This window comes from Vicia villosa, linkage group LG1, assembly GCF_029867415.1.
Source record: "Vicia villosa cultivar HV-30 ecotype Madison, WI linkage group LG1, Vvil1.0, whole genome shotgun sequence".
NCBI classification, from domain to species: domain Eukaryota; kingdom Viridiplantae; phylum Streptophyta; class Magnoliopsida; order Fabales; family Fabaceae; genus Vicia; species Vicia villosa.
The window spans coordinates 181,366,711-181,373,987 of record NC_081180.1 but is presented as its reverse complement, the minus strand read 5'-3'; the positions used below and the strand labels follow the sequence as shown (position 1 = coordinate 181,373,987).

Here is a 7,277-nt window from a genome sequence, read left to right as displayed (position 1 = left end):
ATCATGGAAACCTTTAAATAGTTAAAAAAATTGAATACATTTATCTAATTGAACCAAATATAATTAAAAAAGTTGTGACGGCAAAGAATGGTAAAGACAATAATAGTACAGTAAAAAACAGAGTAAAAATTATAGAACAAAATATTTAAAGTAATATATAAAATAAAAAAGAACATAATTCAAAATTGAGAAAAATATATTAGTTGCAAAAAAAAATGGAAATTATATTTGAGGGCCATAGTCAATTTGTGTTTGTGAAAAAACATAAATATAGACAATGCTTACCGATAAATATTAATTTCGTAATAACATTAAGAAATAAAATATGATTTTTAAAATAATTGAAATTATTTTCTTTTCTAATAAGAATTATTTATCAATTTTTAAAATATTTAATGGATAACTTAAATGGAATGATTTATCTTAGAAATTAATTTCCTTTTTTATAAAATTTTTGTATTAATTGCTACAAAAATTCAACTAAGGGTCACAAATTGGCTGCAAATATGTCTGTTAAATTTGTGACTACCGAGGATCCTAATGGTAAGAAAAATAAGTTTAAAATTGGATAGAGAAAGAAATTAATTAGTATTATTTGATAAATTAAAGATAGCAAATGAGTATAAAATGGATAGAAACGGGTTCTTTACTAAATAAAATATATCTGGGACAAATTATTGATAGAAACATTTTAACACTCCATAGAGTTACACACAAATCACACATAATAAAACTAGGTTACTTTTTATCCAAGTTATTTTAATATTTCGACTTAAATACATTTATATCATACCCGTTTAGTATATTGATCAGTTGAAAAATAAAAATTGCATGCCCACTACCACATATTATTAAAAAATGCGATATTCATTTAGTTTTAGTTCAATAATAATAACATTCTATTTTATGTTAATGTATTGTTGAGATATTGATTATACATTGCAAATATTTAATAATTACAAATTCGTGTTATATATTAATTATTTTTTATATGTACAAATGCATTACTTGTTTCTAATTTTAATTTTAAAATTTTATTATTCAAGAACGTAAATGAAAATGATATCGATTGATATATTAAAGATGTTAATTAAGTTTATAAATTGAGCATCCAATGCGGGGTACTGACCTGCAAGCTACACAACAAGAAAATCTACAACTAGCTACGACCAAAACCGTAGCTAATTAGAAGCAAATCTCTATCAAATAGAGTTAGCTAGAGATTAAAGATGGATTAACTATCATATATGTCGTAGCTTGGATTGAGTGGCTAATTATCTAGACTGAATTTTCCTAGCAAAATTCAAACTAATTTTTTACAATTCATAGCTAAATCAAAACTAAATTGTAGCAAATTACCGGTCTTATATTTATGTTTCCAAACTATTCACCTATAGTATCACCACAAAAATATCATAGCAAATCTCAAGCTAAATTAGAAGTATTAGATTTTTAATTTTCTAATCAAAACCCAATTAGACTATAAATTATAAAAAAAATATTCGTCTCAAACGATTTTTGATGATATTGTAATTATCGATAATTAAGCATTAATTTAAATAAAAAATTAAAATTATTCATTTTTTGATTAAGCATTCATTTAAATTTATACTTAATTAATAGGAGTGAGAAGACGCCTTAAAAACAATTTCATATTTATATATCTTCATTGACTAATCCATTACTCATTAAGATAACAAAATAAAATATTACATCATAAATTAATGTAAGGCCTAAATCAATAATATTAGTCAATTATAAGATGTATAAGATGTAGTGATCTCACCATTCTGATGCGTCAAAAGCATCTACAATTAAAGTTATATTCAAACGTTATAGTGTGCACTACATCGACAACCTCATAGTGTGCCCAGATGGAAGTTGAACTCAACAGTACGCCGATGAGGGCTCCTTCAAGATCTTTGCATTGGTTCCAGCTACCCGGACTAGCTTTTCGTCTTACCTTGGGTTCAGCTTGATGTTGTTAATGATTGTTCCAATTCTCATTGTAGAGTGAGGCATGCAACTTCCAAATCTACGAGTTTATGTCAGAATACATCACTCTCACGCGCCTCATCAGGAATGGTGTTCGCAAACCTGCGCCAAAGAATCAAAAGCTACATTATACATTGAAAATTGATTTAAAAATTGAAAAAAAAAATGAAAATTGAAATAACCAGAAGAGAAACGATGAACAACATTGGTGAACAAATTGAATACCGACGATGTGGAGTGGTTTCTTAATAATGGTGCAGCCATTCATAAAAAATGAAACTGCCACAAAAAAGAGCAATTACAGAGAAAAATTTAGTTCAGTGCAAATTTTAATTTGGTTAAATTGGAATAAAAATGTGAAGATGTTAACACTTAAACTGGCATCTATGTTTTCGATCACGAGCTATACAAGAGAAGGGAAAGGAAATCTTTGAAATGAGAAAAGGAAAACCTGGAGAATTTGGTCGCTGGTCCTGGCAGCCGGGTTACATGTCTGACTTTCGTTTTTCGGCGAATTGAGCTCAGTGGTATAATATCCAATGTAATTATAGCATAACTTCTAAAAGCATAACATCAAAGCTTTTATGCAATTTAATTATTTATACTGCACACTACTATGCAGGGTACCTTGTGGCCATATCTGGATAACCTTTAGCAGTGAAAAGAATGCATTAGAATTTGATTAAAAAACCTATCTCCAGCAAGCCGTTGAAATATTGCATGATAAACATAAGCAAGGGTTATATTTCTATCAAAACAAAATTTTCTTTGTTAAGGAAAATGTGGAACTTTTCAAATTCAAATAGTGTGATGTAATTGGTAACCAAAACATGAAATATGAATAAATTAAATTACTTCAAACAAACTCACCTTTTCCATATGATAGGATCAATTTAATATCTAAATAGGGAAAATAGCAGAAACAGGATAATATAAGAAAAGACTGACTTTTATTTGAATTTCTCTAGAGTTCAAATGGGATCTAGGGTTACAAATAAAAGTAGAAAGCTGTAGAAAAAATGCAGAAAAGATAGAAAGAAAAAGGAGGCTCTTAGAGAGGCCTAGTCTCTCCCATGTGGTATATCCACTACTAATTTCTGCGTGCCCTAATGATTGCTGCAGCCAATCATTAAATACTGAAACCTAGGAATTATTCTCCACTCATCTACTGCCAGCTGGCAGGCCCATGTGCAGCACCCACTACAAAAGATTCTGCTCTCTCTCCTTGCCCTTTTGTCTTTTTCTCACATAAACCTTACCATACCTATCACCATAATGATAATGTATCATGCATATGCATTTAGAATCAATTTATCTAACAAACCCAAGTCACCAGAAATTGTATGATCAGAAGATCCGCAAACAAGATCCACAAACAGAGCAATCAACAGTCTCTTTGCCTAGTTTCTATACATGAAAAATTGGAAACTCAAAGTTGTTAATGTTTATATTTGAAGAATTGCATCTAGCAGAGGACTCATTGATGGCTGTATGATTGAATAAACAATTTTACTAAGCACTCATACCTTAAGCATTTAAAAATAAGTGCATATAAGTAATTTCAATAATAAATCCCAAATAATATTAAAAGTTTCTATGCTGTAGATTAATTCATATATACAAGCAATCAGAATGTAACATCCTCGAATGAAGGGTTTACCAAATACCTGCATAATCAGACGTCCAACAATGAGTCCTCGGCTAGATGCCATGATTCCAAGATTGTATTTCTTGCATTGAAGAAATGCTACAATATCAGTTTTGGCGCATATTAGCAAGCCTTTTCAAAAACACCAAGACATCAAATCAAACTTGAAACAAGCAAGACAATGATTAACTGATTATAGATAACCTTGGATTGTCTTGTGACATCCGTTTGAGAAGGAGACGGATGCGGCGAATCACGCCGCAGTTTATAGAAGAGTTCTCTCTACATGACACACTTTTTCAGAAGAAATATCTGATAGCACATTTCCAACACCTTCCATATTACACATAAGAAATTTCCAACTCAGAGACAACCAAATTTATTGGAAGAATAAATAAGTAAATAAAAAAAAGAAAAAGAAAACTAGGTTTGTAGTGTTTACTCCAAACAAAGGCTTTTCCTGCATTAGGTCTCATAAGAGACCTTATAGATACATAATTGGAGAGAAAAACATGTGATAATTCGGTAATCATACCATGATTCACCCGACTGTTGCTCAATTTTCTTTGAATCTGTTCAATTTTTTGGAGTAATAAGCTACAATTAGGAATGTGTAACTTGATATAAGAACAAGCAAATAAAAATTAATTTAAAATAAATCAAACTGAAAATGCTTCATGTAAATTCCAAAAGCTTGATTAGAACTTACTAACTAAAAGTCTAAAATGGTGAATTAGGAAATTGTTACAGACGGCTATTGCTGCATTAGGTCTCATTAGACACCTTGTAGATAGAGAATCTAAGAGAAACACATACAAAAATTCGATACCTTTTTGCTCTTCGGTCTCGTCCTCATTTTCAGCATTCAGTGAGGCAGCTTGTAGAGACTGAGATTGCAGGAATTGCTCTTGTCGAAGCAAAGTTGCCTGATCAATGCGATCATAAATTTCTGATTAATGAATTATACAAAGAGCATGCAGGAAACTTAAAGTACATTGGTATGACTAATAGGTTCCTAAAATAGATACTTAGATAAACTAATAAAACAACCACTATCCCTTTCTAGGAGTAAAAACATACCTGATGTTGATGACAGTATCCAATAACATCAGTAGAATAGCATCCAATTTGATCACTTGGTAAATCCCTACTGACGTAACCACTCGGTTGTTCTTCATACTACCTTCTATCTATTCCAGAATAATCCAAACTCTTGTCACCATACAATTGATCGGATTTGTATACCCATGGCTTGAAGATGGAACATAGTCACCTGAAGCAAACATGGGTTAATCTAAAACACCTAAAGAATACCCTCCACGAGCATCAAAAGCTGACGAAGCAGCTCCCTTGGTAATAAATTAAGGAACCTATATATTAAAAAAAAATACATTCAACTCTTCACATGAAGCACGACAAATAAATATAATAAAGTATATAATGGGAGCGATAAGAAACAAATCAGACTCGCGGAGCTGGGCTCAAAGCAGCTGACCATTAAACAGAACTATACTGTCCTGTATACAGAGCAACAACATTATGAGCCCTATAATTATCAACATCCACCTCCTGAGAACTAACTAATATACCTGAATGCCTTGAAGCTGTAGAATGCTGGGCAACATCATGTCCTCCAATGGAAGCTCCAGAATAATTAGTACTCAACTACAATCACAAAATCCAAAATCAATCTCATAATCTATTAAGCTATTGATGAAAATACATTCTTTAAGTATGACAATTTAGTTATGAAACTAAAAAAAGTTTATTTAAGAGAAGTTTATGAAATATTTCGAAACCTTTACGTTTTGACCATATCTGGATTGAGCTGTGTATAGTTGGCAGTAAGCACCACTCCCTTTTAAAGAATACATGTAGGTCATTCAAGAGCGACCAATCCTGAAACCAAAAAGAATTGATCAAATCGCTCGTTAGAATAACAACAAAGATTGGGGATTCATTTCACTCTTGATTTGAATTTTTCATTCACAGATTGAAGAAACTCTTAGTAGAGTAACTACTGAAAGTACTAGACTCATTTAATATAACACAATCAGAACCGCAATAATGTATAAACCATATGAACGATAATACTAATAAAAGATTCAGTTTAACACATAGTTTTAAAGAGCAATTCAATATGAACAAGCACTTATAATCTTCCAAATAAATTGCATTTTGTGATTTCTTCTCAAAAATATTAAATACTTCTAAATGCAGTACTCGCTGTTGTTACACGTGGCATTTAAGATGACTAAATAACACTAACAAATAATGTATAAACCATAAAACAGTAGTATAGGATCCAATCGAAACACAATTTTATAGAACAATTCTATATGAATAAGCCCTACTATTTATAATCTTCCAAATAAGCTACTTTTTCTATTCCTTCATAAATATTAAATACTTCTAAAGGTTGGAAACAAAATTTTCCTTTTCAAACAATAACAGATTCATCATTCATCATAATTTGTTGACCAGTCTAAACAAAGCAGAACACATTCAGAAATCATCAAACATAGAATCAAAACTAAACAGCAATTGGAGATTTCACACAGTTTCGATAAACTAAACGGATAGAACATAAATCAAACCAATATAACAAATGCAAACTGACTGGGATATATATAAATTGGAGATTTCACACCTTCACCTTCATGGACGACATTGCCTCACTTATTATCATGGAGATTGTCTTTCGAGACACAACTGAAACAGGAACCCTAAAAATGATATCCAATTTAACGATATTGTTAGACACACTCTCAATTCTTTAGAAAAAATAAAAATTGAAATGTGATTGTATAGATCAGAGAATCAGAAATATGGAATGCTATTCTAATGCATTCCATATTCGTGCTGCTAAAACTTTCGTTTCCAGTCCCGTTCATTTTTTCCATCGCTAATAACCGCAAATTCCATATACCAAAATCAAACGAGGATGCACAACACAATCAAATCTACAATGAAGAGTCAATCCCGATTCCAACTATCAGAGCTCCGAAGTATACGTGCGGCGAGATTATCCGAATAAGCGATTATTTTCAGAAGAACAAGAGTGCACCGTCATCCACCACCAACAACTTTTCTCTATCACTTATTGAGCGCCAGAGAAAGACACAAATCTTCTAAAGCTGAGAGAAATTGTTTGAGACCGAGAGGGATTGAGCTCGAAGAGAAAGAGAGGTTGAGTGATTTCAATTGGAAAAGTCCTTAATAAAAAAGCAAATGACAAAAGACTTTTTGTTATTTTTATTTAAATTCTCTCACAATTTTTATTTTAAATGTCAAAGTGAACAAATGATTTTTTATAAGAAAATTGAAAATATAATTTGTTAAATCATTTTAAAAATGTAACTAATGGCTATGAAAAATTCGTTTGTGGTATAAGCACGTGTAATAGACTACAAATTAGCTAGAACATAAATATCTAGCAAGATTTTGGTAGCTAAATTGATATTTTCTTGTAGTGCTATGACATAAGTAGAGAGGGCATGTGCATCTAATCGAGAATGGATTGCTTATATTTCAAGATCAATAATTATAATTGTAATATTTAAATCATAAAATAAATAATTGAGATCTGATAGAAGTATGATTGACGAATAGATAAAAAATCTTGTCATATTCA

The 7,277-nt window shown here is 30.8% G+C and overlaps 1 long non-coding RNA gene across 9 annotated transcripts; it reads right to left on the bottom strand.

Moving 5' to 3' along the window:
* Nucleotides 1-1,694: 1,694 nt before the first annotated feature.
* Nucleotides 1,695-6,971, bottom strand: LOC131620955 (uncharacterized). Of its 9 annotated transcripts, none has more exons than XR_009289407.1 (11): nt 6,294-6,971; nt 5,449-5,542; nt 5,233-5,308; nt 4,724-5,013; nt 4,473-4,569; nt 4,179-4,215; nt 3,848-3,976; nt 3,663-3,742; nt 2,447-2,644; nt 2,221-2,274; nt 1,695-2,097 (listed from the first exon to the last, which is right to left on the bottom strand). It is a non-coding gene; the product is annotated as an uncharacterized LOC131620955 (long non-coding RNA). The 9 variants fall into 9 exon arrangements; XR_009289408.1 differs by having other exon boundaries at nt 6,300-6,971; XR_009289403.1 differs by having other exon boundaries at nt 3,663-3,725; nt 5,443-5,542; nt 6,294-6,970.
* Nucleotides 6,972-7,277: the final 306 nt, after the last annotated feature.